Source organism: Ips typographus, linkage group LG11 (genome assembly GCF_016097725.1).
Source record: "Ips typographus isolate SLU linkage group LG11, UJ_Ityp_2.0, whole genome shotgun sequence".
In the NCBI taxonomy this organism is placed as follows: Eukaryota; Metazoa; Arthropoda; class Insecta; order Coleoptera; family Curculionidae; genus Ips; species Ips typographus.
Window position 1 is genome coordinate 2502951 of NC_138432.1, and position 11360 is coordinate 2514310.

The following is an 11360-nucleotide window of genomic DNA, read 5'->3' on the forward strand; positions in this document are numbered from 1 at the left end:
GATGTAGACCTTTTTGCGTCATTTTATAATAAGAAATGCCAGCATTACATTTCCTTGTTCAATGATCCCCAGGCTCTAGCAATAGATGCTTTTACAATCCCTTGGGAAAATTTCTATTTTTACGCTTTTCCACCCTTTGCTTTAATCGCGAGAGTTTTAAAGAAAATAATCTCCGATAGAGCAGAAGGAATTTTGGTGGTTCCCTATTGGCCATCACAGGCTTGGTATGCATTATTCTCCAAGCTTTTGGTTGACACTCGTTTATATTTAGGACCATCTAATAATTTAATTTTTTCTCCGTTTAGAGATCAGCTGTTCCCTGTAAAGGATCTTACCCTGGTTGCAGGACGATTATCAGGGAAGCCTTTTTGCTAAAAGGTATGCCTGAAGAAGGTTTGCCAGTTATTTTGCAGTCTTTATCAGCGTCCACTATAACAGTATGATTCAGCATATCGGCTTTGGTGGACATACTGTACAGAAAAACAATTGTCAGTCTACGGAGCTTCCTTGGATCAGGTGATTTTGTTTTTCAGGGATTTATTGGACAAAAGAACTTTTAAATACGGCTCGTTCAACAATATTCGATCAGCTTTATCACTGATTTTTCCGGATAATTTTAGCAGACATCCTTTTATTAAGAGGTTTATTAGAGGCATTTCGAGATTGCGTCCTCAAAGACCTCGTTATGAGTTTACTTGGGATCCTCAGATCTTATTGGACTTTATCCATAACTTACAGAACGAAGAGTTATCCTTGGAAAATCTCACTAAATCAGTTATTTGTTTATTGGCCCTGGCTACGGCACAGAGATTTCAGACATTCGCCTCCATTAAGGTTCAGAATATCTCGTTTTAGTACCTCGGCCGTAGGAAACCAATTAGGCTAATTCACGAAAAATCATAAAAAATTAATATTTTTCCCTCAAAACGCCAATTTTTTTCAAAATGTTTTTAGAAGGGTCATGACTGAAAGGGTTAATATACCGTATTAGTCGTGACCCGACGTCCAATCGACTCAAATTTGTATTCCCCAAAATAGTGCAAATACGAGTAGAAATGCTGTCGCCCCAACGTCGGTTAATCGAACGTTGAATCAACGTCCAAATGCCGTTTGGGCATTATTCATAGTTCTTAGAAAACACATGTAATTAGCATTAATTCTTCGATATAAATAGGAGCTGAGCAGACACAAAAAGTTAAATTTGCTGTAGGATGTTAATCAGTTGGAAAATAAATTGTACGTTAGATAGATATTACTGATTGCTGGTCCTTGTTCACTCCCAATGTCAACTTCTGCACAGTTACTCAGTTCGCCATGCGTAGATTGACATTTAAAGGAATGACAATATTTCTAATACTTCAGCATTTAGTTGGAAATTAAATGAAAATTATTCGGCCAGATATTGTGGATAGAACAATGCTGCAAATGGCATAACAGCAAATCGAAATCGCAAATAAAACTACACACCACCCGCGCCCCAATCATTAGTTTATTATTAAAATTAAAAAAAATCCAAGATTGACCTGGATGACCTTTTTTTGCTTCTCGCTTCACCGGGAGAATATCTGTAACAAAAAAAATATATTATCACGAGAATATAAGAAATGTCAATGTGTTTTAAGTTTTAACTCGGTTTTAACCAATGTTAGCTGAAGCTTGAATTTATATTGTAGCATAAAATCAGTATAAAAATTCATTATACATTGAATTACCATTCAATCTAGCCCACAGGTGGTCTATTTCTGACCATAAACAAGTTTAGAAACGTACGAAAATTATACTCACAGTTGCGAAGAAGGTATTTACCATACACATCTGTTCGCATGTTTTCGTATACGTAACTTAACGTATAATATCAGAAATTTACTGACTTTAAAAAAAATTATTTTATGCAAAACACGTATTTGTTAGCGCACGAGAAAACCCACCAGTTAAAAACAGCGCACGGGACATGCGCACTTTCCAGCGTCCTCACGGAAAAGGTACATTTTTTCAAACAAATCAACCAAAAAATAGATAGTTTTCAGACTAGTAAGAATAATGAAAAAAACCTTTCCTACTCAGGTGCGGTAAATGCACTTTTACACACTTATTTGAGTGCGGGAAAGAGTACTTTTCCGCACCGGATGCGGTAAAGTTACTTTTCCGCATTGCAAAATTAATTTACAATAAATGTAAAATTTTAAAGGTAATACCAGGTGTCCAAGAGCACCCTGGACATAGGAGATTAACATGGGAAAACGGTTTTAATTTTTTTGCGCCTGTACGGTTGATTTGATTGAAAAATCGTAATAATGAAAGTTATAGTACCTATCACGGACTAGTTTTGTGTATTTTTTTCGGATCTCTAACTTGAGCCCTTTCGTCGTAAAACACGAACAAAAATGAGAAAATTTAAACTTTTGACCTGCACTGTATAGGCGGTTGTCGAGCAACCGTACCAGCAACAATGACCTGTTTACCCGTTTCATAAAAATGGTGGCTTTGTCAGCAAAACGGTAGTCTAAACATTAATTAAATTCTCAAGTCCTGAAAGGCTTACCGATGTGACCTTTTGTCCTCAGTTCCTTTACCTAACTTCAACCGTTTCTGACTTTTAACAGTTTTGGTTACACACAGGTTTTGGTCACACAACAGTTTATAAATACTATTGTGATTTATAATACTTTTTAAATTTCTTAAACACAAGATAATTTCGCCTACTACTAAGAAATCTCGATTCAAACAGACCTGCACGAACCACTTTCAACCGACAATCTTTTTTTACCTTACATTCTTTCTCCGCTCATCTCCCCGATAAGCCATTCGAGTATTCGTTTCATTTAGTATAGCAAACTATAATACAATTTTACTCTAAACGCACGACAAAAAAAACCCGCAGCCAGGTATCGGACTTTGTCCTCTCCGATCCGAAAGGAATCTGGCCACCGACGTCATCACCCATACGCACGTCACCACCAATCATCTCAAAAACTGTACCAATTAATTTATATACGTTGCAGGTTATTATGAATTTTGTAAATGTACTTTACCCTTTAACCATTAACCGTATTAGCAAAACAATATTAAAACATTAAATATCTCGAAAACGGACAACATTTAAGATCTAAAACTAGTATACTTTTTTTAAATAGAAAACATATTAGAATAATATTTTGAAGTCGTATCTCCGTTTCAACTGCGTAAAAAAAGTTTAAGTCCTTTGAAGCAGCTGAAATAGTTGCAGATAGCGTAGTAGTAGCAAAATAGTAGTAGTAATGATGTAGCTCTATGTCCCATTACTTATGGTCCACCCTATACAGGGTTATTCACATTATTCGACACGGAAGATTGCGACTAACCTATTCACTTTCAAAAAAGTTTTGATTCTGGGATGGATATTGAAGGTAGGTTTTAAAAATATTTGCAAGATGTACCGGTTGTCCCAAATGCAGAAAAAGTATCAAAGTCATGTTTTTTCAATTGGAACATCTAGTATATTACTTTATTTTCAGAATCTACGTTGAAAATAAAAATTAATTGAAGTTCATTGATGTTTGATAGGTCTAAACTTTACAGTTCCTCAGATATTTCTAAATTTGTAAAAATGTAGAACAAATATTAACATTTAAACATTCAACCTTCCTTTGAGATTTATTGACCAACATTGGTTTGGGCGCTGATAACAGATTAAGTTTTATGACCCAAAAGTGATAAATTGTCTAGCTCATATCAGGGGGGGTCTCAAATTTTGAAGTAGTATAAACTTGTCAAAATCAAATGGAACCCCACCAATTTTATGGTTACAATATATGCAAAATTTAATTACCTATCGAAAATTATTAAGCTTTCATACCGCTAATTGTTAACGTTTTCTTGGAAAATCGACTGATTTTGGATACCGTTCAAAGATCACTTGGTATCTTTTCCAATTACATATCTATCGCTCTAATCGGAGTAAAGCTTAGAATTAACTAGTGGCTTAATACTTTGTAAATTTGCTATCCAAGTTACAAAAATAATTCATAAAAAATGTTTAAAACGGCGACAATTCGACTACAAACAGAAACATACCTACTCCGTTTTTGAGTCCTTCAGCAACATTATTAAGTATCTTAATGGATATACTCCTAAAAATTTCGCTAATTCGCTAATCTGTGGTCATTTCTCAAGGGTATCAAAAATCACTCAAAATCGGTGCGAGTTCGAGAAATGTTAACTTTCCAAGAAAACGCAAACAGTTAGTCATAAGAGACCTCAATAATTTTCGGTAGATAATTAAATTTTGCATCTACTTTAACCATAAAATTCGACCACCATAAATAAACTATTCAATTTGATTTTGACAAGTTGTTAAAGTTTAAAGGTTGGAATTATTGGGAGAAAAATTTTGAGACATCCTGTATGAGCTAGACAATTTCTCACCCATGGATCCTAAAACTTGATCATTTAGCAGTTCCCAAGCCAATTTTGATTGATATCAAACATAGGTTGAGTGATTAAACAATAAACCTTGTTCTAAATTTTTACAAAATAACGAATATCTGAGAAACTGTAAAGTTTAGACGTACCAAACCTCAATATCAAATAAAATACTAAGTATTCCATTTGAAAAAATATAACTTTGATACTTTTTCTGCATTTGGGACAACCGGTAAATCTTGAAAATATTTTTAAAAGATACCTCCAATAGGTCTACATCCATCCCAGAATTAAAAGTTTGTTGAAAGTGAATACTTTAGTCACAATTTTCCGTGTCGAATAACGTGAATAACCCTGTATAATGTATAAAAAAAACAAATGTTTTAATTTTGTATGTCATTAACCACAACAATTTAAAATGTTTATTGTTCAATTGAATTGTTAAAGACAATTTTCAGATTATAGTTTAGTTAAGATAACAAAAAATGCAGGTAAAAGTTGAAAAATATAAATAAATCGCAGACATTTAAATTAGGTAGGTATATGACATACTTCACAAAAGTTGAATTGCAAAAGCTATCAGAAAAATAAGTAATACACAGGCTGTTCCAATTAAAAAAGTCGAAATTACTTAAGCTGAATCAGTCAACAGGGTGTTTCATAATAAAGCGTTATACAGGATGTTTCACGATAAATGCGTTATATTTTAGGGTTTGATTAAACGTCAAAAAATAACTCTATTGTGCTATATAAACCATGGTTTAAAGATAATGTTTCGTTATGTAGATACAGGGTGTTAAAGTTTGGGTAAAAAAATCTAAATTTATTTATTTCATCAAAACAATAAGAGATATTTTCGTAAAACTTTTTAGGTGTCAACGATAAAGTTCGTTTTGCCATTAAAAATATATTTTTTATTTTTGCTAGTGGCGTCTAATCGAACAAGTTATTGACCATTTTTCGCAAAAAAAAAATATGTACGCCACTGTTTTTCCATAAAATGCAAATCAGTTCTGAATTCCTTATTCAATTTAACACAGAAAAGGCATCTAGTAACTTTTTGGTACGTCATCTCGTTTTCGAATAAAAAATCCTGCAAAAGTACCATTAAAATTAATACTAAATCTTCGAATTTCGTCTCTATTCAATTTTAAAATTTTGATTTATCCAGTTTTTTAATAAAAAAATAGGAAGATACTGCTTGTTCCTATCGAATAGTTTTTTTTTTTTCAAAGACTAAATTAATAAAAATTTAGATATTGATTAATAAACAGTCGACGATTTAGTATTGATTTTATGGGTACATTTTTATGATTTTCAATTTTTTATTGGAAAACAGAAAGGTGTACCGAAAAGTTACTAGAAAGCTTTTCTGTTCTAAATTGAATGGGGAATTCAAAATTGATTTGCGTTTAATAGAAAAAGAGTGGTGTACATATTTTTTTGCGCAAAAACATTCAGGAACGTGTTTGATTGAACGCTACTGGCAAAATTAAAAAATGTGTTTTTTATTGCAACACGCGCCTTATCGTGGACAGTTGACACCTACAAAGTTTAATAAAAATATCTGAGACCGGTTTGAAGAAATAGATCCAAACTTTAACACCCTGCATCTCCATAACGGAACATCTTTGGCCCATGGTTTAGCAAACTAGGGTAATTTTTTACTTTTAATCAAACCATAAAATATGACACATTTATCGTGAAACCCTGTATTTTAGGGTTTGATTAAACGTCGAAAAAAAACCTAGTTTTCTATATAAATCATGATCGAAAATTGTTTCGTTATGGAGGTACAGGTTCTTAAAGTTTTATATCAAATATTAGTAAAACCTCGAGGAAAACTATTAGGTTGAAGTATAAATATTAAAATAAAACTTAAAAAAAAAAATTCTACCTAGTATCTACAAATGTATTAAAAAATATAAGGTTCTATTCAAAATAAAAAAAAAACTAATGCCTGGTTTATACCCCCAAATTAAAAAAAAATTAATTAAATGTAAATTTGTACCGGGTGACCCAATAAGACTGTTCCTCGACCATATCTTGGGAACCGTTCGTCGTATGACTTAAAGGTAAAAATTTTTTTAGGTTAATCGGCACTGACGAATCGCTGGAGAATATTTTAAAGTTCTAAAAATGACCACTAGAGGCCGTAACTGCCAGCTTAAATTTTTAAATTGCATTTTCTATAAATTTTACACAATAAACTAGAATTTTTTTTCCACATTTTTAAAGCGAACCAATTTATCTATTATTTTCGTAAAACACAAACTTCTGTTATTTCAAAAACAAAGATGGCATGGGGTGTTCAATTGTTTTTGCAATAACCTGCTTTAACTTCTTAACAGTTTGACCAATTTCAACAAATTTGGTATTGTTGAAAACAGCATTTCTTAGGCAATAAGAATCAACCAAAATATAAAAAAAAAAAATAATTAAATATTAATTATTATTAACTAAACTTAAATTTAGTTGAATATTTCTCCGCCAGGGGGCTAGTTTTGACACCATAACTCAAATTCCAAAAAAGATAAAAAAATAAATGGTATGATATGACCTTTTTCTTTATGAAAAAGTAGCCAAATAACATCCAAATAGGTCAGTGAAAACCGTTTTTCAAATTCTGGTCCCTAACTTGAAGTATTGAGCAAATTAGATTAATGGATCTTTGAAGGCCAAGGATAGCGCGGTAAATTTCATAAAACTATTAAAAATGTAGCTACATAATGAATAAAATGTTATAGAAGCAATTGTGAGTCTAAATAGAATTCATTTAGGCATTATTTAAAAATACCATATATCATCAGAACATTCATGTTGCTCCAAAGGGACTAAACGTTATACCTTAAGTTAAACCTTCTTTTTAAGTTATACCTTATACTTTTTAATTTACAAATATATTATATATTTTTTGGCAGAAATTGATTCCAAAAATCACACAAAAACAGGAGAACATTGCAATGCAATAGACAAATTTCGAGAGGAACATTAAAGTGACTTAATAAGTTCAGGATGCATTTAGTCCCTTTGGAGCAAGATGAATGTTCTGACGATATGTGGTATTTTTTAAATAATGCCTAAATGAATTCTATTTAGACTCACAATTGCTTCTATAACATTTTATTCATTATGTAGCTAAATCTTTAATAGTTTTACGAAATTGAGAAAACTTAATTTGACTTGAATGAAAATTTAGTTTAATTTTAATTCGCAGGTCTACATAGACGTAATTAAAAACTTAATTTTTGTCCATAACAACACGTAGTAAACAAAGTAGTCCAGGTTACTTTACTCAGGGTTGATATAGAGGGGTAGACCGCCGATAATTTTTTGTACACCAAAATGCCTTTTTGCATACGAAATACCTTGAAATGCCTTTAAAATACCTCACAATGCTTCGATTATACCTCATAGTGATAATGCCTTAAAAAAACTGCCTAAAATGCCTCTAACTGCTTTGAAATACATCAAAATGCCTTTAAATTATTTAAAATGCCTTAGGATACCTTAAAATGTTTACACATTTGTTGCTTTCTTAAATACAGACATAGAAACAGTTAATTAACAACAGTAATTTAAATTTAGACAGTAATAAAATTGTAAGAACTATAGGTCACATGACTTGATAATTTAATTTTTGAGCTTGCAACATTGTAAAGGCTAGTTGACATTGTCAAAAACAGTCACGTGAAGTGCAAAACGCAGTTTAAACTTTGAAAAATGGTAAATTAAATTTAAAAGGTTGTTAAAACTTAACTTGCAAAATACACGTTACGTGACGTTGAAAATGCAATTCTGCATGTTCTTGCAACACTGTAAAGGTCAGTTGACATCTGTCAAAATTAGTCACATGACCTTTAAAATGTGGTTTAAAATTAAAAACTTTGGCAAATTACATTTAGACTATTTTAGACATTTGTAAAAGCAAGAGACACATCATGTGACTTTGATTATGTCATTTTAGAGCTTGCAACACTGTCCAAGCCAACTGACACCTGTCAAAAACAGTCACATAACTTTAAAATGTAATTTAAATGTTGATCATTTGGTAAATTAAATTTAGACATTTGTAAAAGCTGAAATTGTAAAATACACGTTGTGCGACGTTAATAATACAATTTTGAGCCTGCAACACTGTAAAAGCCAGTTGACACCTGTTAAAAACAGTCACGTGACCTTAAAAATGTAGTTTAAATGTTGAAAAATTGGTACATTTTTATAATAATTTGTAATGAATATTGTTTCAACTCAATATCATGTAACAAAGATTTTACCATAATAATTACTTGTGCCTATGCTGTTACGTTCAATTTTCAGTCAATTTTGTTATATTAATAAACTACATTTTGAAATATACAGACAATGCCCCACAATACTCTCAAATGCTTTATAAATATCTCAAAATGCCTCGTAATGTCTTGTAGTAATGGAAAAGTGCCTCATAATACCTCGAGTGTGTACACCAAATTACCTCGGCATTCTACCCCTCGGTTGATATGGAGAATAAGTATATTTATTAATACTACAACTAAAAACTTGGGTAAACCCTGCCTCATATACTACATATAATACATATTAACTCAAGGTTCAAATTCAAATTCAAATTCAAATAATCTATTCATGTTTAAAAATCACAGTTACAGTGATGTACATACGTCAAATGGATACAAACTTGGTCTACTATACAAACACAACTTACGATCAAAAGAAAATTCAAAATTAAAATTAAATATTAAGTCAACAGCGAGGTTAAAATCCACAAAACAACAAAACACCAAAACACCCCCACAAGACTAGGCACCTTGTTTGAAGTGGTCAAAATACTCTTGATTAGAATAAAATACATTTACAGTTAATAGTCTTTTAACATTTTCTTTAAATTTATTAATAGGTAGTTCCCTAATTAGGATGGGCAATGCATTAAAATATTTCACTGCCCAGTAGCCAGGGCCATCCTGACACCTTCCCAGACGGCAATACGCCGGTATTAAATCTCGTTTATGTCTAGTTGGATAAGCATGTACGTCCTCATGAGCAGGAAACAAACAAAAGTTATTCTTGACATACAGCAGATTCTCCAATATATATATTGATGGCCAGGTCATTATGCCGAGTTGCGAAAACTGTACTCTACAATCATCTCTATATCCCAATCCACTCAACAATCTGATAGCTCTCCGCTGCAGCCCAAACAGGCGCTTAGAGCCCGATGCATGACCCCAAACGAGTGCAGCATACGAGAGACGAGCATGAAATGTTGCAGGGTTGAACAATGCAGTCTACAAAGTGAACAATGATGATTATTGTGTTAAAGGAAAAACCATATTGAAAACTGCATTGCTTTTTATTTTAATGTTACTATCATTAAAATCAGTTAACTCACCTTAAAACTTCCTTTTTTAATCCACTGTTGTAATGTAGATAGTTTAAAATATTGCACAGGATTTTATTCTTCTCCAACTTGACTTGATTGCAGTCCCTAGGAAATGTAGTCACTTTCTTCATAAAAGTTGTGCTTTTTCAACCACATGGAAAAGTAGTGATGTATGCAGCATATACCAGTTGCAGATCTGTAAGACTAGCCTAATTAGTTACTAGAACCACCCTTAAAAAACGTGTAGTAATGATGCATCAGCAATAGCATGGTTTATTACATAGGTTAGGTATGAAATTGTCATCGTAATCTTACCTGGGCCCAGCAGCTGTTGCATCCATTATGTCAATCAAAAAACATACATTTCCTTGATATTAGTGTATAATTTTCATTAATTAAATTATTGGATTTTGTCATAAAAATATAATTTAGCAGCATGTTCTAGTCTAGGTAGTTTTTTTTGACATAACAAGTGACAAGTGGGAATTTTACTTCAACACAACAGATCCAAGAGGGCGGCCCTATCAGCAAAACCTGTTTCCTCAAAGCGATACGTCGCGTGACGTCACAGTGGATGCTCGGCTGCACAGTATGAACTTAAAACCAATGGTTTATTCTTTACATTGAACAAGTGAAGTCCACCTCTACTGAGTGGAGGTATTACTTACATAGGTTATACTTATCTACCTATCTATATAATATTAGTCAAGTGTAGGTTAATTTAATTTCACTGATTTAAGCTTAATTAAGGTGTATTTATATGGTGTACAATAATAAGTTATCATTTAATGGGGTAAGTTTTCAAGGGTTATAGTTTTTAAGAGATTTTATGATAAAACTCAGGACAATTACGTTTTTCCCAACATTTAAAACGTGTCTCGATGCTTTTGCGAAATTTTGCAATTTCTAAAGTCACTTATAATTGCTTTACGTCATCAAAACTGTCATTTTAACTGTTTTATGTTCTACAATCGATATGCACCACTAAAACTGCCTTTTTGACTGTTTTTTAACATTTTCAAAATGTGTGTTGTTTTGATAAAAAAATATACCATTAAAACTGTCATTTTAACTATTTTTAACTTTTTCAAAAATTGAAAAAAAGTGTTTTTTTTGAATAAAATTACTTCTATTAAATTTTTAAAGTGTTCTGCAATTGTTTTGCACCATTAAAACTGTCATTTTAACTGTTTTTAACTTTTTTAAAAATGTTCAAAAATTTTTAAAAATTCAAAAAGTGTGTTTTTTTGATAAAAATCGATTTAATTCAATTTTTATAGTGTTCTACAATTGATCTGCTTTATTAAAATTGTCATTTTAACTAATTTTTAACTTTTTCAAAATTTTTAAAAAAGTGTTTCTTTGATTAAAATTAATTCTATTAAATTTTTAAAGTGTTTTGCAATTGTTTTGCACCATTAAAGTTGTCATTTTAACTGTTTTTAACTTTTTTTAAAAATGTTCAAAAACTTAAAAATTGTGTTTTTTTTGATAAAAATCGATTTTATTAAATTTTTATACTGTTCTACAATCGATTTGCTTTATTAAAATTGTAATTTTAACTGTTTTTAACTTTTTCAAA

General features: G+C 31.4%; 1 long non-coding RNA gene across 1 annotated transcript; it reads right to left on the reverse strand.

Annotated features, from left to right (window-relative positions):
- Positions 1-436: 436 nt before the first annotated feature.
- On the reverse strand, positions 437-10288 carry LOC145735649 (uncharacterized). Its single transcript, XR_014179717.1, has 3 exons — positions 10094-10288; positions 9788-9974; positions 437-1565 (listed from the first exon to the last, which is right to left on the reverse strand). It is a non-coding gene; the product is annotated as an uncharacterized LOC145735649 (long non-coding RNA).
- Between the last annotated feature and the right edge of the window lie 1072 nt (positions 10289-11360).